Source organism: Syngnathus floridae, chromosome 2 (assembly GCF_059516105.1).
Source record: "Syngnathus floridae isolate MCC-2025c chromosome 2, RoL_Sflo_1.0, whole genome shotgun sequence".
Taxonomy (NCBI): Eukaryota; Metazoa; Chordata; class Actinopteri; order Syngnathiformes; family Syngnathidae; genus Syngnathus; species Syngnathus floridae.
This window is the reverse complement of record NC_142414.1, coordinates 11,607,608-11,633,075: the sequence shown is the minus strand read 5'-3', so window position 1 is coordinate 11,633,075 and position 25,468 is coordinate 11,607,608. Positions and strand designations below refer to the sequence as shown.

The following is a 25,468-nucleotide window of genomic DNA, read 5'->3' as shown; positions in this document are numbered from 1 at the left end:
TTGCCACTGGCAACTTTCTGGGCTCACTAGCTAACATTAAGCATGACATTTCTCTTGCACTTCAAAGCAAAGCCGTGTCACCCGTGTCACCCTCACCCACCCTGCACGAACCCTCATGTGAGTAAGGTGGGAATTTTGTCATCATCCTGCATCTCCACCATGTCATCCCTTTGTCCTATCCTTGAGATTTCCCATGTGAAAGGCGAGAATATGATAAGCATTTTTCTTCATTAATAAACTCGATAGTTGACTCAATTGAAAGACAATCTGCATAGTGGGGAAGCCACCCTCAGTGAGATTGGGGATGGGTGTGTGCATGTGATTGCCAGAAAGAGAGACAGAGTGGGAAGAGAGAAAGAGAGTGAGAGGAGCATCTATGTGTGTACAAGAGCTTTAAGTAGAGAGGGGGAAACCAGAGCAAGCAGCAGAGCTCGTCAGAGTCAGAGTGAGCTGCGGGGTCGAGGAGAGAGAGCAGCAGCAACCCGTCTCCCTCGTTCCACCGCTTCTTGCCGAGCTGAGCGCAGCTGTAGGGCTGCTACTACTGCTTGCTGACCGCGAGTGGATTCTGTGGCTCTGTACACAGTCCACTTGGCCCAGTGGCTTTACACATTGAGCCCACAGATCTTCTCATCTGCTTCCTTTACACAAGGTTGAAGGTTTGATGCGTTGGCTCTCGCCATGAAACACCAATGATCCCTAGGCAGCACACCCTCTCACTAAGGTAGGCACATAATTCTTTCTACCTTTCATCAACTTTGATTTTAGTCAACTATCGCAAAGTGGCTGTTTAACCTAATCAAGAGAATGTTTGCCTTTTCGGTCTGCTTCAGTCTTTATGGATTTCACAAAGCCTCTTCTCCTAATTAATGACTGATGTGCTTAAAACCATTTAATTATTGTAATTATACTCAATGCTTTTGCCTCACTGTGCCTCAGCAACTTTGTGACATGTTCCAGAGGATTTACATAATGAGTTATTATGCTCCCTCAAGTGATGTTGATTAAACTTGTCGTGGAATTGAAAGGATAGCATGTCCCATTGTGAGCATTGCACAGCATAACTGACGAGGTGACAGCTATTTGGAAATGTGACGTGAATGTTCAACGCATTTGTGATTCCAAGTGAAAAGTTGCTTTCAGCCTGCACGTCCTTTAATGTGGTAATCAAGAGACAACAACGTCTCCGTGCGACTGCTATTCTGTTTGTAATTGAGACTGACTTCCTAAAAATAGGGACAAACCTAAAATGACGTTTGCTTTTGAAACCTGAACTATAAGTTTCACGTGGCTTTACACGGCATGTGTGTGACTATGAAGTTTTGTGTTGGCATTCTTTGAGTCAGTATCAGTGCTGGCCATTATTTCTACTGACATGAAACAAACACAAAAGCACTGTTGTTCACAAAACTCTAGTACTAATTTGATTCCACTGAAGACCAAAGATTACATCTTTGCACGGGTTCAAAACAGCTTGTGTACAAACATACAGACACAATTGGAACGACAGCACCAGTCAGAGAGCATCAGTCTGTCATTATTTTGAAATGGTAATTAACAATATAGGTTGAGGAACAGATACACAATTATTTTACAAGCTGCAGTATAATGATGGAAGCCCATGTTCAACATTCTTCATGAAAGAAAAAACCTTAGTAAGCCATACCGCCAGTTTAAAAGGATGTGTGGTATTAACTTGGGGTTGGCATATGTATTCTCTATTGCCGTAATAAAGGTCATAAAACGCCCTTCTTATAAAGTTTAACTGGGCTCCATAACATGTTTCACAGCACAGAAAAGAGGCTTCAGAATTATTTGCCTGGAAGGCAACTACAAATGAGTCAAACACACAAGATGCAAGACCTAAGTAGAATGTCCCCCAAGAGAAGACATTGGCTCAAATTGCATACATTTAAAAATGAGCCCTTGGCAAGTTCTGAGGATAGACTAAAAAAAAAAAACTTTCTTCATACAATTACTGCTAGAAATAATATTTCGGTCATGGATAGGGTCTGTCGGGATAGGGTGGTGTGCCCTTTCCAGATCAGGGACGAGATTCTGCCCCGAAAGATCCATTTTCTTGCAGCGTCTGCAAAGATGCAGATTCTGCTTCGGTCTATTTTACTCTTTCTCAATTAACTTTTCGAAATAGGGTCCCAATTTCACCTGTGGCCGCAAGCATTGGGTCTTGACAATAAAAAAACAAATTAAACCCCTAAGACAAAATTGCAGAAATGAGTGACCAAAGTGAGTTTACTCCAAAGGGTGGCAGCAGACCTCAGTCTTTATGGGGGCACAAGAAATGCAATTATTATTACCCTATGAAAAACTGCATGTGTACATACATGCGTAGTTTGAATGCATCAATGGAAAACACACACATGCTCCTAACCTGCTTTGCGGCACATTCCACATTAGATTCAAATGATGGATGGAATTGTTGCTATTGGTTGGTCAAGGATTCTGATTTGGGAATATACGTATATATGAATATACAAATATATACATACACACATCAGTGGACAGATGGATAGATGATGAATAGTGAGTTACAAAAAACAATTTGAAAGCATTGCTTGCCATTAATTATTTTTTTGCTGTTCTTTTGTGGAAAAATCAATCAAGTGATAATGGAGTAATAATTGATGGTGGCACAATTCATTTAGCAAGCCTGCATTGCCACGCTCCCATTGTGCTTCTATTGCACGTGTCTTTGTGTTGCATTTATGCAACCTAAAGTAGAGTGACCGTACAAAGGCGCTGGCAACGGTTTCCACATCTGTGTGGGAGACAGGATGCTTTGCAGTGGCATGTCAGACCAGGGTCATAAATAAAAAGGTTAATGGGGAAGTTCAAGGAGAAGCACCGTACATTGTAGCTTCAATGAAGCAAGGTCAAGCTTTATCAAACCACTGTGCATTTGCTTTTTTTTTTCTGGCTCTCTGCTGGTCGTGTTTCCTCCAGTTGAAACAACTTCCCTCGCTCCCTATTAAGGCGCTTACTGTGTTTATGCTGTGTTTATCTTGTTTCAAATAGAGGAGGAAGCTCTAGACAGGTGCAATTAATCTTGTGTGCAGTTGCACAATTCAACAACTAGATTTCCATCTGATTTTATTTCACCTTTCACCTCAGCGTCATGGGGGATGCTGGAGTCTATCCCATCTGATATCGGTGAGTAGCAGTGCGCACTATGTTTACCAGATATCATCTTTCAGTCACAGGACTCAATTAAGAAATAAAAATCCTCAAATCAGAAATATTTACCTTTTTTCACCGTGGTAGGATTTTAATCTATAAATCTTGATTAGATTTGCATTTCCACCGTGGTTGTGTTGGTGGAATGTCAGTTTCGTATGTACAGTAGATTAAATGACTTCATCTGATCCAAGTCAAAGTTTGGATGAGGCTTTCCAATCTGTGTGTGGAAGTACATAATTAAAAGGAGCGCTAAATGAGATGACATGTTTGCTCAAAATGATTAATGAGGTTTGTAACATAACTACAAGATAACATTTTGAAAATAATATACAGTTTAATACATTTTGTAGAAATCTTATTTGCATATAATTGCCATATTTGTTTACAACACAATGTATTTCGGGTAGTGATGTAATATGGTGGGGCAGCAACCATATCATATTATCATCATCCTACAAAACATGGCCCATTGTGTATCAAATTAAGTTGAAAACAAACAACATTTTTAAAATATTTTTTAAAAGGATTTTTTTAAACCTTTCTAACAAAGTATTTTAATAGTAGAAGTCACTATTGTATTTTGAGACACATTTGTCATTATGGCCGTGTCCTTTTAAAAATTTTAAATGGTCTTTGTAGCATTATCATTGGCAGCTCTAAACAATTTCACCTGTAGATGGTGAGGGGGTGGCAGGAGGTTCAGCTGAGCAGGGTGCAGAGATTATACCAACACACACACAGACACTCACACAAGCACACACACTTCTAATTCAGGTCTCATTTTCTGCACTCCCTGGCACATTTTATGCAGGTCACGTGAATAACTTGAGCACTAACCCAATCTGTGTAGGCTAATGCAGTAACACCTGTCACCTGTCTGCCACAAAGATTTTTTTGCTAGTTGAATTAGTCACCGATAGCAGTTGCAATAAACTAATCAAAACATGTAAAACGCAGCATATTGCACTAGCAAGGAGCTGCTCTTTTATAACCATTATTACCTTACAGGAAATATATGTTTTCATGCACGGACAAATACAAAGACAATTAACATGATATCTTATATTTAGTTTTGATTAAACTTTGAAACTTGGCCCAACCTGCCTGACATGTAAGTGCAACTTAAATTGAAGGTGATATTGTAGCCTTAATTACCACGGGCGAGGCAGGGCAACCATGTGTAACACAAACTTTTATTTAACGAACAGGGAAGAAGGGAAACTGGAACTCCAGCAGGGAAGGTGCAAAGAGAAAGCAGACGAGCTGGTCAGCGAGCAAGCGTCGTGCGTCGTCGAGGGATACAAGGGAATGGCAAGTTTGTAGTCAGGCATGTGGTCGAATCCAGCAGAGCACAAAGCAAAGCAAGAAGCAAGTGGGCGTTTTGCTACACAGTGAATCAGGCAAACAGGAATCAGGGACCGGACCAGATCAGGAACAGGTGGCAGGCATAAGCAGACAAACTGGCCAGGAGTGACGGAAGTTCAGGGTTTTCATTGGAGTTAACGTTGTGTGGTGATGAACAGCAGGTACGGGCCAATCCGTTCTGATCACTGCATAACAGGATGGGAGGGGCAGGAAGAGAGAAACAGAACTGTCCAAGGTGCTGATGCCGCAGATACCTGGCGTTAATATTTCTATCTGTAAAAATGTATTGTGGTACCAAAAACTACTGATACACTATGTACACTTGCACGATGAATACTATGAAAATATCTATAAATATCAAACGTTTCACTTGTAAGGTATCAAGCATTTTTTAAAATCAGAAGACTAAAACTCACCATTGTAGTTCTCCCCATCTGTTATAGCCATAGTTGTTAAAGCACTCCTGGCGCTTGTTAGGGATCTTTAATATCCAACCTGTCCAGTGTGCACATGTATCTAATTATGGCCTTTTCATCAAAGTGAAATGTGAATTCAATGTTAACTTATTTTCACGACTCTCCATTAAAAATCCTTGGCCGACCGCCGATTATGCAGCCAGGATGTCTGCACAAACAAATGCACACAGGGGATCAGTTACGTGATGCTGGGCTCTATTTAATGGCGTGTAGGACGCAACCATTTTATTTTGAAAGAAGTGGGGGGTGTTGGAGTGGGAGTAAATTCTAAACACACGATTTCTACACACTATGCAGAAGATATAAGAACATTTTCTGAAAAGACATTTAGTTTTGACAGATCAATTGGGCAAAACATTTGGGCCACCCCTTGCCACCCTTCTGAAAAAAAATATTAAATATACAGATTGTGGCATATGAGATTTCAGCCTGACACCAGCGAATTAGGATTGCTTGCATGATTGACCCTGTCACGGTTACTGTATCCAGTCAACCTTGACTGCTGAACAGTAAACACGTTCTATATCGTTCTCTTTCTGTTAAAAACAGGGATGCACTGCAAACTCCGCTATCCAATTGTGCATGAAACGTGTATGTTTATTGGTTTGATGTTAAAATATTTATTCATGCATAAGAAAAGTGTTTTTTTTTATGGAACTTACTGGCCATAACAAGAATGAATCACTAATGCATGTACCTCTCTTTTGACTCCCCTCAGTGTCTGTGTACTCAACACAAACATGCAATTAAAGTCACTACACATTATTCTAGGTCTCTGTCTTTTAAGTTCATCAAAGCAGAATGAGGGCTGATTGGTGTAAAATGTTGCACAACACAGCTTTATTTGTTGAGCCAGCAGCTCAATGTCAAGGTGTCTCCTCAGTGAAATGAATGAAACCCGAGCAATTTTGAAAAAATGTCATGCACCGGCCGTATTTAAGAGGATTAAAGCATTCACAAGTAGCTCTGCGGCAAGCGCTTGTGCGGAGCATGATTCAAATTCTCATTTCATTACTTTTCTCAATTTCATTCTTTCAGCCGGCAGCTCTACAATTTGTATCTTGAGGGGATGCCAAAGGCAGGTTTCACTGTGACTAATCCAGCTTTACTTACCTTACTTTGATTGTGGCGTCCTCAGCAGTTCCCAGGTCAGGTTTCCATCACATCTAACCACCAGACTTATCTAATACTCCTCATAAAATATGGGCATGCAAATGAAGTGATGACATAGTGGTATGTTGAGCAATATTGACACTGAGCTCACTGGTATGGGATTTATGCGGACAACAACATGTTCTAGTGAGGAAAAAAAAGGTTAAAAATAGAGCTGTTCACAAGTTAGCACCTGTAGGAGCATACAGTGCAAACTATTAGAGGTGTTGAAAAAATAAAGGTATTACTGTTTGTTTTACTGCAAGGGAATTTAAATTCCCCTCAAATTACACCCCCCCCAGAGAAATATATGTAATATGTAATATGTGCTGTGTATAAATTTGATTGAGTACAAAACCATCCTCTTTTGCTCAGAATTATATACTCATTACAGATTACTGACACAAAATCCTTACCTCTACAGTGCCACGCCGCTTCATTACAGTCGGAGACAGTTTCTAATGGCTCGATTAAGAAGCTTAGAGTGTGTCATTCCAATCGCTGAAACTGAATGGTCATTGGATCAATGGTGGACCTTATCTCATCCATTTGATGCTCCCCGTTTCTGAGGATGTATGGGGCAGTGAGCTGGCCCAGACACTTGGCTTCTGCATGATGTTTGGATGATCAACCCGTTTTTTGACCGTGAATAAGAGAATCATTGATCTTGTAGTATAAACCTCCACTAGCATTTTCCATGTTTTTTATTCTGTCATTCTAAACTAATCCAGAGACTTTACCAATCTATAGTGACTTTGTTCAAAACGGCTAGCGTTGTTCCTTTCTTCAATCATGAACTTTCACATTCCCAGACGGTTAGTCACACAGCTAGCAGCCTTGATGATGACTTAGAAGGTACTGCTAATATACATGAATTTAAAAACTCTTATTTTTTGCATATCCTCTCATGAAACAATATTTAGCTGGAGGGGTCTTAGCAATTTGTGTTATGGCTTCAAAGACCGAGTCGCTGGCAGCTGGACTGCGAGAAAGAAGAAATCTTATCTGAATTTCTTCTGCATGTGGTATTTTTCTTTTTCATGTTAATAAGCATTTCTTGATGGAGCAAGTTTAGCCACCTGCGCTGTAACTGCATGATGTGCGCACATCATCCTGCTCCTTCTGTGCTCTTTTTCATCATGTCCTGAATATTTTATGTAAATGCTTTGTCTGGAATATAACAGCTAAACTAAACTGCACATGAATGTTGACAACTGAGTAGAATCGTCATACAAATCAATGAACACATTTATGATGTAGGGCAGAAAAAAATGGAGCTTTCTCTCCTTGAATGACCAGCAGCCGCCACTGGTTAATGTTTTATACTCAAACAAGCTCATACGTACATAACACAAAATAACGACAATGTGGGACACTGATAAAACTCATTAGCATCATTATTATATTAGTCAGTTTGTCTCTAAGTCATGTTAAGACCTTAAGGCTCTGGTCGGTGTTGTTCCAGCTTAGTCTTACCTAAGTGAGACCACATAAAGTGACAAAAGAAGAACACACATGGAGATAGATACAGAGCAATCAAATCAGAGGGGAGAACAGTGTGTAAGCAATCTTAATACTGCTACCTTGTGCTACCACAGCCACATCACTCCCCCAGCTATCCAGTTTTCTTTTGGTCTGGTTTAAAAATATCGATGGAATTCCAGCACTAAGGCATGCTGGCAGCTGCCATTTTCACGTACTGGACTGTGTGTGTTCTCGTACTGTGTTGCACTTGCGGCATGAATTTAATCCGGTCTCACTTATTTTTGTAGTGTTTATTTTGTTAACAGATTAAATGTTATGGAAATGCCTTGGTAACAAAACAAGATGATCACAAGAATGTCGAGGTGTTCAAAGGGGGAGTTGGCAGTGCAAAAGGTGCTAGGAAAATTTCTATAAAGCCACACATCAGACTTAGGTTCTTGAGTGATTCTTGAGCCATTTGTAATGATATCTGATCATGAACGCGAGTTGTGATCAATAGATCAAACACAACACATATGTATCCTTAATGTACCTACACTCAGCTGCCTGAAGTCCCTTAACTCTGTTTGAAAGTTATCTGCCTGAAAAAGGAGGGATGTTCATCTTTTTTTAAGGCAATCTTAGACTTAGCAAAACTCCCAAAGCCCAAGGTAAGACAAGTCTGACATGCAAGGCTAAGGGGGTGTGCTTCTCATGAGTGTGTTCATGAGTGGAGGGTAAACAAATGATACCTTCTGTTTCTGATTTCTTAAAAAAAAAAAAAATCAAATTAGAAGCCCAAGGACCACACCGTTGTTTTTTTTTAGTTAATTTCCCTCATGTACGACTATCACTATCATTGGCAGATATGTTTTTTGAGATGGAATTACAAATTTCCCTTTTAACAATTTATCAGAAATGAGAAACTGAAATATACATGAACAACATGGAGTAACAACTGCCAACAGCAATAGTGCAACACCAGGGACATACAGTAATTGTAAATCTGGGTGATTTAGAGCCCACAGCCAAACTTCTGTGTGTGGTCTGCAAAGATGTTATTCAGGCTGCATTAAACTCATCTTATGTTTCATAACAGTACTGCATAATAGGAATAGTTAACACCTGTGAAACATTGCTGAACCCTCACTATATGCAAAGTGATTTGGACTGTGCCACGAGTGGATAAAGCAGTTGTTAACATTTTAGGGATGAGCATGGATAGACCCTCAGGCAAGACATTCTGGATGGCATGCATCCATATTTTCCCAATGTCAGCTATCCCCATGTACTAAATGCATTATGGATGACATTCAGACACACATGCTCACACACAGACACATTCACAAAACCATGCATGTAATTAGCGAATCCGACTGAAAGGGTAGGAACATTCAATTAATCGCTTTGCTTCATTGCCGTCGGCCATTAAAAACAAACTTCATGCATTTCAATTAGAAAAAAAACCCAACATAAATAAAATGTGAAAATCATATATAGAAGAGTGTAGATGTGCGTGGAAGTGCAATACACAAAAAGGCGGAAAACTTATGAGACGTGACAGCTTTACTGTGCAAGCTTGTCCGTCTGATACATGAGAGACAGAATGAGTAAAATGCTGGATTAGTCTTAATCACACTGGACGTCAGTCAAATAAATTCCTCACTAGCCTGTCTCTTTTTTTGTTTTGTTTTTTTTCTGTCCTCCGCTTATCATGTGATACTTGGTGGGCGGAGCCTCCTGCTTCTCTCCTGTTACCTGCCCTGAATAAAACTACTCTCAATCACATCGTGTCTGTAACGGTTCCGCAGTCGGCTGGAAAGTCACTGTGGTGAAAAATAAAAACTGTCAGAACTGTTGAAGGTCAGAGATTTCACAGTAAAAACAAAACAAACATACAAACCAAAAAGATTTAGTTTGACGCCAATTAAATGCTGAGCTTTTGTAAAACTCTGCTTGTTCCTGCACACTAAAGACAATAAGACTGCATATCTACTGTGAATAGGGGTTGGACAACTCGACATGTTTTACTCTGTACGCGAATGTAATGAAAGTTGTTTGAAGTCGATGAATCAATTATGCTGATGTTTTCCCGTAAAGGCATATATAAATGGAGCAGGATCCAACCAATTACGCTCAAAGACAGCTACAGTATTACTTCTCTCCTGAGGGCTGATACATAAGGGGGCTGAGTAAATCATCAATACATATATTTTAGAATATCAAATGAAATGCTTGAGGGGTTATACAGATTTCTGAAGAGGCTTTAGCCTACCCTAGCCTCGATATACTGCCATCCCTGAAAGACAACCTAAAAAAACAGTTTTTGAATGGAGGAGAAAACAAAGAGTTAATAGTGTGTAAATGTAACACTTTTTGAACTTTTTGTAAGATAGTTGACTTGACAAGTATGAATTTTGGAGAAAAAAAATGTAGCTCCTCTCTACTGGGAGGGAAATGACTCATCTAGTGAATGTGGGTTATTTCGCAGTCTGGCAGTATTAATAAGCTAGTATTTACTCCATTTTGAGTGACTATGCGCAATGAAGAAGCTCATCAGATGCATTCACATGAAATTATAATAACATCCAAACCCTCAAAGATGTATTATGCAGGGAAAGCCCTCAAAAGTCATTAACTTTGAAATGACTGATTAAAGAATGACTACAGTTACTTCTCTTTCCAGCTCTTTTGGTCAAAGGGCCCATGACACAGAGCAGCCGAATGATTGATGCCCTTAGATACAGTTTGTACACACACATTTGCGGGGTGCCATAAAAACATTCATAGAAGATTCAAAAGAACACCAGGTATAATTTCATTTACACGGACGGAATCCATACATATTCTCTTAAGAACTTGTCACCTGGCATTTGATCAGAGTCCGTAAATTCGAATACAATTATTAATCATCATCCGAGTGGACATGCTCTAATATTTGAGACCTTACTGTACATAATTGTGTCTTGCCCTTCCCCATTAAAAATGTCTTTGCCCTCTTTGCCTTAGAACACACCGCAAGTGTGAAATGTATTTTTGTGCACAAACAAGCACATTTATCACATGCCTCTTCAACTCAACCCACATTGACACGAGGTTCAAAGTGTGTTTCTGCTCACATTCGCTCTAATTACAATGTCTAAAGTCCCACTTTCTCTCTTACTTTAAATTCCAACAATTACTAACATTTCACTTCCTGTTAAGTTCCCAAACAAAAAGGTTAACAATCCCATGTCAGTCACCAATATTCTAATTTAGACCCTCTATTTCAGTATGAAAAGTTACCTACTTCGTTACTATTTTAATGAAATAAAGAAAAGCATTGGATGGAGTCCTGCAAAAGTTTCAATGAAGTACAGCGGTGCCTTGAAAACACAGTTTAATTTGTTCTTTGATCACTCGTAACTCAGAACATCTCCCAAATCATCCTTTTCCTTTGAAATGAATGAAAATGACATTAATCTGTGCCAGCCTCCGATCAAAAGTCAAATCTGGTTTTAATCGAGGAAAATAGCACTCTATGTTATTGTACTTAATAAAGACATACACCAATGACATTCACATATAATTTCCAATTAAAATGAACGACTCTGTTTTTTGTCATATTTCTCTCCGCTTTATTGTGAGTGCATCTTGGCCATTTAGAGGCACTATAAAACATTCTCTAATACAATGTCCTGGAGTCTCAGCTGATGTATTGGCTTTTCAGCGCAGCAGTCATAGTTTTTTGTCGCAGAGGATAAATATTTAATATGTGGGTATTGGTATATGGTCTGAAGTGAGTGAAAAAAGTAAGTTGAGTCACCATTGTATGTTTTTGTATGTGTGTTACATTCGGAATTCAATGTGTCACAGTTGTTGCACAATGTCGCTGTTTTTTTTATTTTGATGCAGTTTTGAAATATCATTTTCAAGCTGTCTCCTGGTTTATTTTGATAAAATATTCATGGTATTTTATAATACAGTTTGATGCTGTAACCAGAGCATCTCCCCTCTGTGGGATCCATTGTTTTCTCGCGAATAATCAGGTATATTGTGTTTTGAGATGTCTTTGGCTCTTCATATTATATTAATTAATGTTGGATTGAGATTTGATTTATTTATTTCCTTTGTCGACCCTGTAAATGATAACACAGTTGTAGTTACGTTGTTGTTTCCCACTGACTTTTACTCTATAGTCACCTCCACTGACATTGCATCAGCATTCAGTACATACTGTTGAGTTTGTGTAGTCATCCCAAAATGTGGTAGACTTGATCTTGTACAGTTTAACTGCAGACTGACATTTTTTCACAGCATAGCCATTCCCTCACTAACATGCGCAAGCGTGATTTTCAATCATGGAAATTCATATGTATGCGATTAAGAAAGTGCATAGTCATGATAAATAGTCACAGAGCACAATCAGCTTCAACAAAATAGCAGTGTTAGCAATACCAAGTTAGCATTGTAAATAAGACAATGTCAGCCACAGCTGGTACGCTGGTTGCATGACATATTGATCTTATTTTGAGGTTTTATTTTTTGGAATATGCAATCAATTATACCCAGTTTTTTTTAAACATGTGATGGATTTTTTTTATTTCTCATAGTTTAAGCAAAGTACTTGAAGTCCAATTGGTAACAGGTTATTGCCTCACTGTGTCGGCAGCATATGTGTGCCTGTGAGCAAAATTGAATGACATAACATCTGACATCTCAAGATTTACGCTTTCCTTCTATAATTGGTTGTTTTTCCTTGGGTGTTGTGGTTTCTTAAGATTCGATTTATAGGTACAAGTCAAGGTCATTTCAAAATGCTTAAGCTACTCCAGTAAAAAGTCATATGTGCCTTGGTCTGAGTTCAACGCCTCAACGAATGATTTTCAACCGCTTTAACCTCCTGAGGCTTCGTGAGCGCAACTACTTCCAGAATGCTTGTATAATGAGCCATTCATTTTTTTAGTCTGAAAATTGTTAGGTTTGAGCCTGATGGGTATTTTTCAAATACTAACTTGCCAACCATAATGCACTTTACAAGCACATGCTCAAGAGACGTGCTCTTTTGATTTTTATTAGCTGAAGGAGGTTTAATACTACTGGACTAAACAAATGCATAACAATGGCCGTTAGGCTCCCTTTGAAGAAAATAATGAACGTAGAGCAATATAATGACACAAATTAGTGCCTCGGCACTTCAAAAGCTCAAAAAACAAGCTTAACCACAGTTTTTGTAATTGTTTTCGGGCTTTGACAAGCAGCTTTGAATCATTTTGCGTGGATTGTGTTTATGCAATTTCTCTGCTTCTCCCATGACGCTGAAGGGGCTCTAAAGCACTAACTCATGTGCATGCTTATTGTTGGATTGGTAAAATTTATTTCCCTATATAAAAGCCATTTAGATGAAGTGATCTTTGTTGATGTGGATGTTCTGCTGAGAAAGGCGTCTCACAAATTGAAGCTTCACGAGTGATTTGAAATGTTCTCCTAAAGGGTCGATAATCCGGTGGCTAGGATGTTCCCTCCTATTGATGATCAACTGATTGCAAAGGTGGATGTAATATCGAGCTTGAGTGGTGTTAAATAACAGTAGAAATGTAGTTTATTCGGTACCCCATTTCTGTTTTACAGTATTTCTCAAAGATTCTGGAGAAGTTGGTTGATAATATTTTATTATATTCATACGGCATTCACCAATAATCAATTTGCCCAAGGCGTTTTGGGGGGATTTTTCTCTGACATTTGTGCAGATTGGTAGTCCAACTGTGTTAGGAGTGAGTGAGGCAAAACTGTGTATTAGTGAACACCTATGCACTCCTATTAATGATGTTCCAAATATATTTACTCATGGAAATTTATAATAGGGATGTATGCTTTACTGTAGTCATCATCTTCTTTTAACATATAATGTGCCATTCTTACGCCTTGCAAAACATTCAATTGCTTCTTGATGATCCTTGACGACTTGAAGACTTGATAATCCTCAAGATGTGATGATCCTCAAGACTTTGGAGAAACATTTTGTGGACTGATGAGTCAAAAATGAAACTTTTCTACTCTTTTCTACAATATCAAAGTCAAAGTCAAAGTCAGCTTTATTGTCAATTTCTCCACATGCCATGGCTCTCTTGTCTTCAGTTCCCCACACCTTTATTTTCTTTTACTGTTTTCACGTTGGCTAATCACTCATCTCCTGTGGTGTTGCCATCAAACGGTGGGGAAAAATTACCTTCAACCTTGAAAACTCCAGTAAACATGGCCCACACATACCATTTAAAAAAAAAAAAAAATGAAGTTCATCAAAGGCAGGCGATGCTAGAATTTTGTCTTATGAAAGGCAGTGAGAGTTAAGTCTCACAAATATTTAGAAGAAAAGGAACCATTTGTGGGTGGGAGTGGGCTTGTAACTTAAAATCTTTAACGTAGTTATTAGGCCAAGTTCTGTCTGTTATTTAGTTCCATTTATTATGTGTAACAAGTATTTAGAAGGTGGTTGTGACCACTCCCAGAGTAGCGCACCCCTCCGACTTTCCGATCCGCCGGCGTGCGGCAATCTGTGAAATGACTCTACCTGGATGTAACTGGCCTCCATGCTGAGATACAATATATCACAGACCACGCAGGGTTTACACCTGCAATGAAAATAGAGCCAATACCGTCAAGAAGAACAAATGTCTTTGCACACTTTACTTTATACACTTGCGTGTGATTAGGAGAATTGCATCTCTGTCAGTAGTGGTCCTTATACTGGGTTCTCCATGTCAAGAAAGCATCCACTGTGTATTGTTATATGTCAAGCCTTATTCAGTAAGTTTACATTGGTGTGCTTCTCTCATGTGAGTTTATTCAAATGGATTTGACTCGAGCACTCTTAAAAATGGCCCCAGAGGCGGTGACCTTAATACCCAGTCTTGTGCAAGCTGTGGCGAGGCAGCACTGTGTTTATCTTGTTGCTGCTTCTTTATCTTGTATTTGTGCACCGTTGTTACTTCAGTCTAATGTAATCACCCATCAACCATTTATTCAGAAGTAAACCGCAGTAAACCTTGAGTAATGACTTCCTTACCGCCTGTTTTTCCACCATGGCTATCATTCCTCCAATTGCATGGCCTTTTGATTCATTTTTCAAATTAATCATCATGTGAAATTCATTCAACTCAGCTCCAAATTCTGAAGCTCATTGTGCTCTATGAAGCTTTATGCTGCAAGGAACTCAAACATGACTTATGACTTCTTTGGAGCTGGTGTGGGATCAATTCGTAATTCAAGGCCAGTCCAGCGATTAACAGTCAATCTCTCTCGTGTATAGTACGACAGCATACTCCAGTCCCTGCTATAATCCTGAGCTTCACCAGAGGAAAAGATTCAGCTCTTAGAATGCGACACTCGATGGGCAGCAGTGGATCAGATTTTAAAGACTTGGCTTTTTAAACAGGCTGGCAATGGGTTCAAATCTTTCTGCGAGTAGTCACAAGAGAGATGTACACTGTTGACGTGCCATTCCGCACTTGGACACAGAGTTGTAAACAGCTTTAGAGCGCAGGTTCACTCTGGTACCAGTCCTCGGTTAAGCAATTTGATTTCATTCATGTATTCGATAAAGTGCAGGTTTGGCCTTGTGGTCTTTGAGGGAAAAGGTCTTTACAAACTCACTTTAAGGGGCCCAACGTTGTGTTTTCTTTTAATTAATTTCCTATTATTCATTAGGTCTGTGGAATTGATTAGATCATTTCTAGTAAATATATTTAGCGAATTGCAGAAACGTGCCAACAAATTAACAGTTCATCACTTTTTATTATTGGTGCAATATTATTAAATGCTGAGTGGCAAGAGGGTTCAACAAAGCTGTAATGTTGAAATCTAATTGGAATGTTCAAGCTCACCCTCTGGTAAATTTGTTGAACCTGAAGTTTTTTATTTTGTTGAACCTGAAGTTTTTTAACCTCACACTTGGTAAGAAAGGTCCACTACTGTTGTCATCCACAAGTGAAAATGTGCTTTTCAATGTTTTGTGAATGTCCCACTACACGGAAGATATCCAAAGTATCAAACATACTAGACTTTTCATTTTTATTTCTCTGATGCCAAATCATTGATAATGGTTTATGTCACGCTGAGAAAATAATTCCTGAGAAAATATGCCTGGCCTAATCTGGAAAATTGTTTGCCAATATCAAATCAAACTTATCAAGGTCTCTTGTAAGTTTTCAACACAAACTTCAGTCACATTGGCTGTGAAACAAAAGAGATACCCAAGATCCGTTTTTAGTTTCACTTCAAAATCCTCAACCAATGTGTTTGAGTATAGAGCTAAACAATGCTGTCTGTAGAGAGAGCAAAGATCCAAACAGATGATGACAGATATATGTTGTGCAATGTTTGCAACTGCCCATGAACTAAAGCTGAAGGGCTTGATGACGAGTCCAAGCGTGGTACTGCGGGTCTCCCAGAGGCAAAGCGTCATCTCAGTGACCTAGTAACATTGAGATCCATGCGACAAACAGAGAGGAAGGAGGCAGTGGGCTCAGCTTGGAACACCGATAGAAATTAAATGTGGACTCAAGGCACATGTACGCCGCATGAGTGAGCGCCACTGCTTCATCAGAACAATATGCAAGAATTCAAGCAAAGATGATTTGACATAGGCAGCAATTGTGCTTTCACCTGTCATGAAATTTTGCCCGTTAAACGCCACATTTAAGTCAAACCAAAATATTGGTCGAATGACAGCTTGTGACTAAAAAATGAGCATTCTCTTAGTCTGAATGTGTTTTGCCTGTTTGGGACAAGAAGATTTCCGGCAATAGTCACCTGAGCTTTTTGGACATTCTTCTTTTCCCATCCGTCCTGGATGGTGATTATCAGCTTTCTGGCAGCTTTTGTGTGTTTGCTTTGCAGATGAAAAGATGTCTGCTCATTTTCTTATCAAATTTGATTCTTTGGGGACTGGAAAAGGATGACGCAACTTGAAGCCAAACGGGCTTGAATATCACTGAAGACTGCTGTCTGGCAAGAGGACAGCACCAGTGATTTGACTGCCACATTTGGGCCAAAGAAATGACAGAATTGTTGTGACGGCCAAAAAGTAAATGAAGGACCTGCCAGTCATGCAAAATTAGACAAGTTGGCAGCCAATTATCACCTTGCTATTATGCTATTGCATTGTGAGAGATAAATAGTCAGATGTTCCTGCCTGTGCACATGAACATGGATAAAACCAAGCATGGGATGTTTTTTTGTAAATGTGGTCTCTTTACTTCTGCAACACACAACACATCAGGAACTCAATGAGTCAACTGTGTACTGACTTTTGAATTCTCAAGACACCATAGCTGTCTCAGGTCGCCTCATTAATTTCACAAATCTGTTCTATGCACATGCACATTTTCAGTATTATTGTAACAAAATGAAGAAAGAGACTATTTTGTTTTTCAGATCCAGTTATGGCGTTCAGTCAACCAGAAAACATGTTTTGCGTCCTTGAATTCGAAAAAAAAATGTAATCGTGGTATTAACAATGCTCACTTCAAACATCTTGGAACATTCCATGAAAAGCTTGAGATTGCAAACTTTCAGGTGCCTTTTACATCCTTAGTTAATATCAAAATGTGCACAAGACCTCCGGAACACTGTCAAATCAGGTTTTATCTACAAGCTCTTGCACAACTGAAAGCAATTTAAGTTTTGATGGAAGATGGAAAAATGAAATGCTCAGAAGAATTCTCTGTACTGTATGTTTACATGTAATATGGGAATTATTTTAAATATTATTTAATCTTACTATTTCTGAAACACCTGCACGATAATGAAACATGTTGCAGCTGTTGACGATAGTCATTCCCCTCCAATACGCTGGAGGAAGAACATTGACTGACCAGTGTTCCAAATGCTCCAATCATAGATTGAAATAAATGATGTAATATGGATTATGTTTCCATAAAAACTTTCAAATAAACCCTAACAGAAGTGGCTCATTTATTCAAATAAGATTTCCCGTAAGTGGTTGTTGTTACATCAGTCAGAGAAAAACATTCTTCCATCTGGAAATGTCTGAAGTCTGTGTTTGAATCAGGCAGTAAGCAGACATAAAATAGGCAGATGGTGGATTGGAAGGAAGCAAAATTTCTTGAGATTTTAAAAGGGAGCAAAAGATAAGTACTTTTAATGAGTTTTCTGAAGTTGAGCTGTGAATGATTGTCACCTGAGACCTGGCAACTGTGATGTCATTTTCAGTCGACGGCAAGTGACAAAATGGACGTCCCCCCAATAAGAATTGGTTAATTTTTGCTGCTTAATTTATATTCCACAAATTCAATCATAATCAGAATGCCGTGTTTAGACTTGAGCGAGAGGACAGTGAGGACAATGAACCTGCAGAACCACGATTTCAGATGAACCTATCACAATGGTGTGTTATCACTGTTCACAAACTTGCGAGAAATAAAAATGGCGAATTTGCAAAAACTTTTGACCGCACAGATTACCTTGTTTGGCACTCCCGCTGCAAAAACTATGGCATAATTGCTCAAAATACGTAGTAGGAATGGATGAAATTGAACGGATCAAAAAAGAATCCCCCAAACGGATTATAAAAGTATCTCTGCGGAACCTGGAGGGACTAAATAAAACTTTTCTATAATCCTGGAGTCTCCAAGTGCACAATAAAATGTATACAAATGCTAAAAAAGTGGATTTGGCATGATATTTCTCCTTCAAATAACAACATAATATCAACTTTTTGATGTTTTGCCTATTGACAAACCATTGTCAACATTATTGCAATATCCTACTTGCTCTGCGTAATAATCACAGTTTGCTACCAAAAAGGCAATAGGCCAGAATACAGCAGGAAGAAAAGCCTTCTTCTTAAGGACTTGAAAGTAAAGTCTGGATTTGTCTGTTTCCAACTGAAAACAGGATGCAATCCTGTCAGTGCAAATACTGACGCTCACGCAGTATGTCTCCTTACTCATCCGTTTCCTTACCAGATTGAGAGTTTTCTGGGTGGGGGCGCATTGGCAAGAGAAGCTGTTGCAACAATACATGTCCTAAATATTTGCACAGATTCGTTAAAACTGCGTGTGCGTGAAGAAATTGTCAGGGGGTTCAATATGGAAAAGCCCGTTTATTATTTTTTGCTTGTTTGCATGACTAGGAAACACAGGAATATTATGAATCAAGAATCGGAATCTACAAAGAGAGCTATTCCGTATGCTGCAATTAAGCTCATCAGAAACTGGTCTTGCTGTGAAGTGCAGTCAAAGACCACGAATTCTGCACTCCATTTAATGAGCTGCAGAATTTTGCCTTGCAGTGTCCTATTACCTTGGAGCAGACTGATGCATTGCAATGTACTGACGTACAGTCTATCCTCATATACAAGCATCAGTATGTATATGCTCGTGCGTTAACAGAAATTTCAAAGTCTACCAAAGTATGTGGCAAAATGTTTTATGATACAATGAAACCAGGTTTGAATTTTTGTGTCCGAATTTCAAGTGACGCATTGTGGTCACATCATCATGTTTTAGATGATGGGGCTGGTACACGAGGTGGAGAGAAATATTGTATGAATAGTTCCAAATTGTAGTCAGTGTTAACGTTGAACCATCAAGCTTCTGCCAGAAAGAGAAAGGCAAAATATAAAAAAAAAGTTAATGGAATATCTGTATTCCATATGTATATACTATGTTCATTCCATTTATTCAAGTTATGTTAATTAAAGGCACTTAAATTGTGGCATGTGTGTGCTGATTCCCATTTAACATGAGTTTAAATGGGATTGGTTAATTCTGAACACAGGTTGTACACACTTATCTTTACTTTCCCTTGAAAAGAATTGGGAAAAAGGTTCTCATACTGCATTGTAAATATTTTGGAGCTTACACCCCAAATCTGCATTGCATTTTGATAAAGCAGTTCCGAAACAACTTGAATAGGTTAGTCATGAATGGAGGGTTGAATCATAATGCCCAAAAAAATATTTTGCAGTAAGAACACTGAACATGATGTTTGTAGCTGAGGTAAGACTATAAAGCAAGACTCTGTAAAGGAGTAATTAGTAGTGCATTTTTGTAGCCGTATAGTCAAAATCCCAAATGACAACATTTATAATTAAACACCATCAAAAGCCATTCGCAGATCTGTTATAATTTTTTTGCCTTCTTGTTGACTAACAGAACTCAACTGATGTTAACTTCAATAATAAAAGACTTGTCATTCTGTACCTTTTCTGCCATTTCAACATTCGAGAAAAGACTTGCTGCTTTGGTACGCTGAAGGAAAGCGTAATGCTTCTTCTTTGCTACAGCCGAATTATAAAAAGTCTGTCAATCAAGCTGAGTACAGAAAACAAAAGCGAAAACATCTTTTATCAACTCTGAAGTGATAACAACGACAAAAAAAGTTTGCTACTAACTTATAAAGCGGAAAGCTGAAACTCGCGGCCCAGGTGCCATGGTGGATGACATGGCAGCCCCACCTTGTTTGCCATGTTGTTGCCCTGGGCGTTTTGTGTAGGGCCTGACCAATATGATTTTTTTCACGCCAATGCCTACATTTAAAAATACGATAAAAAAAAGATCACCAATTAATTGGCCGATTAATTCTAAGAATACATACCGACTATAGTAACGAGTTTTTTCAACACTTCCAACAAATATTTGAATTACAGATACAACATTACTCTTTTATAATACTATGCCCTTCAGTTTTTCTTTAATTTTTGAAGAGAGAAAGATTTAGGGAGACAAAATAAGTCGATACAAGTCTTAAAGCTTTGGCAAAATTTTTAACTAAAACAGAAAGGAATAAATTTAAAAAATAAGTTCAGAAATAGCTCTGGTGTTGTGCTAGTACTACATGATGCGCACCATTTTGAGTTATTTGGAGACATGCAAAAGAAGTTAAATCAAATTTGTATAACTAATTATTCATTCATTCGCCGAACTTTTTGTCGCCAAACAGCGACGCAGGAGACCCGCCCACATGAAAAATGCATGCAAAAGGAGAAGTGTAATATTGACAGTGATGACATAGTAATAAAATACACTCTGGGCGCACGTCATAAAAAAAATGATATGCATAATATTTATGCACAATATTGCACACAGAAAATCATATTTGAACAAATTGTGAGGCATAAATATGGATAACCGAGCAGTGTCAATATGCTTAATATTGTATTATGTATACATTATTGTGCAGTGCCTTGAAGCATTTCTCCCACACACAGTGAAAATGTGTTATATAAATGAACAGTGTACTCTGTACAGTAACAACTATATTCTAAACGGTTCTTTCCGGCAGTGAAGCTGAGTAAGTGCTTTGGAAAAAGCTCCTCTACTTCATCATCAAAAACTGCCATAAATTACAATTACTGATGAAGAGGCCTCTGTCGGATATACGACTCACTAAGCTTGAGATTTGACTCATTACCAACACATACGAGAGCACACATTTGCTACCTCTAAGACTTGTGCCGCCTGTGTCGATGACTGCGTGCTCACTGCTACTCTGGTGTTATTCATATTTTGACAGGCTTTTGGTGGCAACAGTCGGGATTACCCGTCAAGACTGAACATGTTTGTCTCATGTTTATTGCAAAGAAATTATTTGTACGTGTTGCTGTTGTTTCTAAAATTGTGACTGGAAGAAAACGTGTGATTATTTTGGGTCACGGAATAAAGAATGAGTGGATTTGTAATGATAAGTGATAGTTCTGGTGAGCAGTGGTTGGTTAATGTTGGGAAAAAAGGCTCCCGGCTATCTTATAATAAATAATCAGTCACGTCCTATTTACGTAATCTTACTATTGTACACAGCTCCAAGTGTATCTTTGTGTGCTCTTGGAGATACAGCCCTTGCCAATTACTTTTGTTCTTGCGTTTTGTTCTTGTCTTTCTAGCTCAGAGAATAACAACCCCATTTCTGCTCTTTTATCTTTTGCATCAGACCAATGAAACGGAGAGGAAATGCGAACCCACAGCACTTTTAAAAAGACTATGTGCTGGCCGAATTGGAGGGAAATGCTTGATCAAGCTCACAGAAAAAAATGGACCTTGTTCATTCTAGGACAAATTGTTGATGAGTCTAACAAGATTTGAAATTGCAAGCCGGCAAATTACGTAACTGTTAAAACACAACTGTATGGCAAGTACTGAGTGTGTGTGTGTTTGTGGATGTGCGTTTGTGTGTGCGCGTGTGTATAAGCACACTTATGCAATCATTTTACAGTATGTTGCACACAGACAGAGAAAATCCAGTCTCTTCCATTATTTGTCAATCCAGAAATGCATAGAATTAATTTGTCATCTCCAGCGGTACCAAATTCGGGCACTTTGGTGACGAAATAAATAAATAAACCATGACAATATCGCCCATGGCCAGTTGGAGCGTGGAACTAATGTCATTAACTGTTCGTAAATGTAATAAGCTTTTAATGTCTCCCTTTGTTTCCATAAACCTATTGAATAAAATATGGCCTTAAAAGACAGGCACAATAATAATAGAAGCAAGGACAGCCAGTGTTTTAGTGTAGTAGTCCCCAACCTTTTTAGCACCACGTACCGGATTACTGTCAGAAAATATTTTCACGTACCGGTGTTTGATGATGGCACTTCTAAAAACAATTCTAGAAAATATCAAATCAAATGTCGAAAGCATCAATGGATAAACACCACCATTCCAACTCAGCTTTCAACCCTTAGTTCCATGAGGGAATTCTGTATGCAAACACCACTGTATGATAAAACAATAAACGTGAAATCACGGTGTAGTCTATGTAACTTTATTTGCAACATCCTCATAACATCATGCCAACAACATAACATGAGTAATATTATGTTATGTACACGTCACTGAGGTGTAAAATAATTATTATTTATTCTTTCTTGTGCAGCCCGGCACTAAATGATCCACGCACCGCTGTTTTAGTATATTAATTTGGCATATTCCACTGTACTGCCAGATGGTCTGTAATAAATTTGTTCCACAGATCTGTCTGGCAAAGAGCCAAAAGAAACATTAAGGTTTACTGTCTGTGTCCTCCATAAATGGCATCTTCAAGCAGGGATGTGCTTCCACTGAACACGACTATAAAGTCCCAATGATCATCGTCACACACACATCTGGGTGTGGTGAAATGTGTCCTCTGCATTTAACCCATCCCCATGTGATTTTGATCCATCCCCTGGGGGAGAGGGGAGCAGTGAGCAGCAGCGGTGCCGCGCTCGGGAATCATTTGGTGATCTAACCCCCCAATTCCAACCCTTAATGCTGAGTGCCAAGCAGGGAGGCAATGGGTCCCATTTTTATAGTCTTTGGTATGACCCGGCCGGGGTTTGAACCCACAACCTTCCAGTCTCAGGGCGGACACGCTCCTACTAGGCCACTGAGCTGGTATAGAGTGTTTATTAGCTGTAGTGATTACCTTCTGCAGGTTGTGAGGGAGGTGGACTCAGTCACAAGTGAGTTCTAGGATGAAAAGCGGAGTCATGGATTGGCAAAAAAGCACCTAAACATTGACCTCAATGCTGACTAAACAAAAGTAGAGCAATCAAACAGGAGAGTACATTGAAACAAGGGCGCATGTAAAAGTGAGACGCAAATACAAAACAGAAAAGGAAAATCAATGACTCCAGAAGGTCGGCCCGATTAAAAAACAAAAAGCTGACTAACCAAAATGGGTTCGTAGAGCCTCAGCAAAAGAAAGCCAAGAAACAAACCAAAACTACTGTCAGAATCGAGTCTAGATGAGGAAAGAAACAGTAGGGGCCCTATTACTGTGCCTACAGTGCAAGGTACATACATAAATGTGAAATTGGCACTTGCACTGTAGGGAACACGATTCGATTCCCAGCCAACGGAAGCGGCTCGAATGATTCCCTTTAAATTAAGCGCAGGAGACGCACACACACACAGTCTACAATGTGCAAGTAAGGACTGACTTGTTGGGATGCAAAAAATTGATGTGCTTAAATAACATTTATAAGGAACTGAAAGACAAGCTCCACTTGGAGGTGATGTAAAGTTGGTTATTATGAAGTGAAAGATGACAATAATAATAATGCATTCAATGAAGCTCGAGAAAAAATGCAAATTACTTTCAAATTATCCCAGTCCATTCTCAAATACAATAAAAGCATAATAAAGTGGAGCTCAATGGAGTTCTTTTTTTTTCTGCCTGATTGCAAAGTCCTTTCTTGTAACATTATTATATGGAACACAAAAAAGACAAACATACACACACAATTCAGCCTCTCGGAACGCATTGTGTTTGCATATCTTGATGGCTTATGTGTGACAGAAACAGCAAGTTAGCTTGCGATTATCAATTTCAACATTTTATGACTGGCACAGACTGGGATATGATTACATTTTTATTATTAGATGATTTTAAAAGCTTTTATGTTGCTTTTACAGTTTGGGCAATCAAAACCTCAAGACAACATTTTCCTGCATAAAAATAAACATCTTAATTGCCTCAATATTTACTGTTGACGTCCCTTCGTTTGCTTCCAGCAAACACGATGACTTCACCGTAACGTAGGCCGTAAAGGCCGTCAACGTATATATCACAAACAATTTTTATCACTTCATCATCATATGTCGGCAATGTTTTTTCTCATCCAACCGGAACTGGAATACCCATGCAATTCTGCCTTGTGATTATAAAGTTATCACTCCACTGATATTTCGGAACTGTTCCAGCTGACTTTGTCACCGACGGACTGCAACCTGGACACAGAAAATGAACCATTCACTCTCACAAACATGCCAATATTATGCATGCAGGCCAGGGTGGTTGTCTGAAGCATCTCTCTCTGAAGACGTGGTCCGGCTTTTCCAGGGGACCCTCCTGGCGTTAGCAAGTGGGATGACCTTTACTTTACGAGCCTCACATGCATACGACGAACATGCTGAATCAGTAATGTTGGTCATTCTCCTTTCAATCTTGCATCGATGACAGGTTCTGTTATGGGATTGTGCTCATACCTCATTTGTCCTCACACATTCCTCACATTATTCCGCCCTGCTATTTTTGTTTTAGTAATAACAGTCTTTATCTGTTCACTGTCCTTGACAGTGTTGCGCTCCCCCACTGTGTTTATACCGTCAGTAAATTTGTAATCCAATGAGGCTTGGTTGGTTACAATCTTTAATTACTGCAAAATTTTCTCAGTAAGAAGCTCCTTAACCGCCCTTCTGGGAAGGCTTCATTTCCTGCAAACTGTCAGTCTGTTTTATGACTTGAAGTTTGTCAGCAATGTACATATACAGTACACAGAGGAACAGAAATAATGTTGCTCCCTGAGGCATAATATGTGTGTGTACTTCATTATTTTAATTATTGATACCGATTATAATCCCTCAAGGGAAAATTTAATTTATACTCGTCTCTATTTTTGTAGCCCAACATACACAAACAAAAAAGTAGAAGAGTATGCAAAGAGTGCTGCACCTCTTGAGTCGGGGATGTTGATGGCAACTTGCTCAAGAGTACTTGACTGTTGCTTTGAGTTTTTTTGTCTGCAGCTGAACCAAAAACCGTAACTGCACACCCTCTCTCTCTCTAAAGTGTGTGCGTGCGTGTGCGTGCGTGTGTGTGCGTGTTACCATGGAAGCAAGTACAATTTAGTGGCATGCTATTCTCATTAAGATAATGAAGAAGTAGTCTTCTTCATATCTGTTCCCTCTGAAATTGAAAATTTCATTTTTTTTCTACCAAGAATAATTCAAATCTTTACAATTAATTTGTCTGTTCACACATCTTCTAATGTGACATTGAATTATCCCCTCAGGTTTTAACCAACTACAGAATAAATCCAATTCACATC

At 38.9% G+C, this 25,468-nt stretch overlaps 1 protein-coding gene across 1 annotated transcript in view; it reads left to right on the top strand.

Moving 5' to 3' along the window:
- The first annotated feature begins 313 nt into the window (after positions 1-313).
- Positions 314-25,468, top strand: part of opn7b (opsin 7, group member b) — a 42,334-nt gene continuing 17,179 nt past the window's right edge. The window contains exon 1 of the mRNA XM_088369471.1: positions 314-721. The gene's annotated coding sequence lies outside the window, so the exon portion shown is untranslated. The remainder of the gene's footprint in view (positions 722-25,468) is intronic.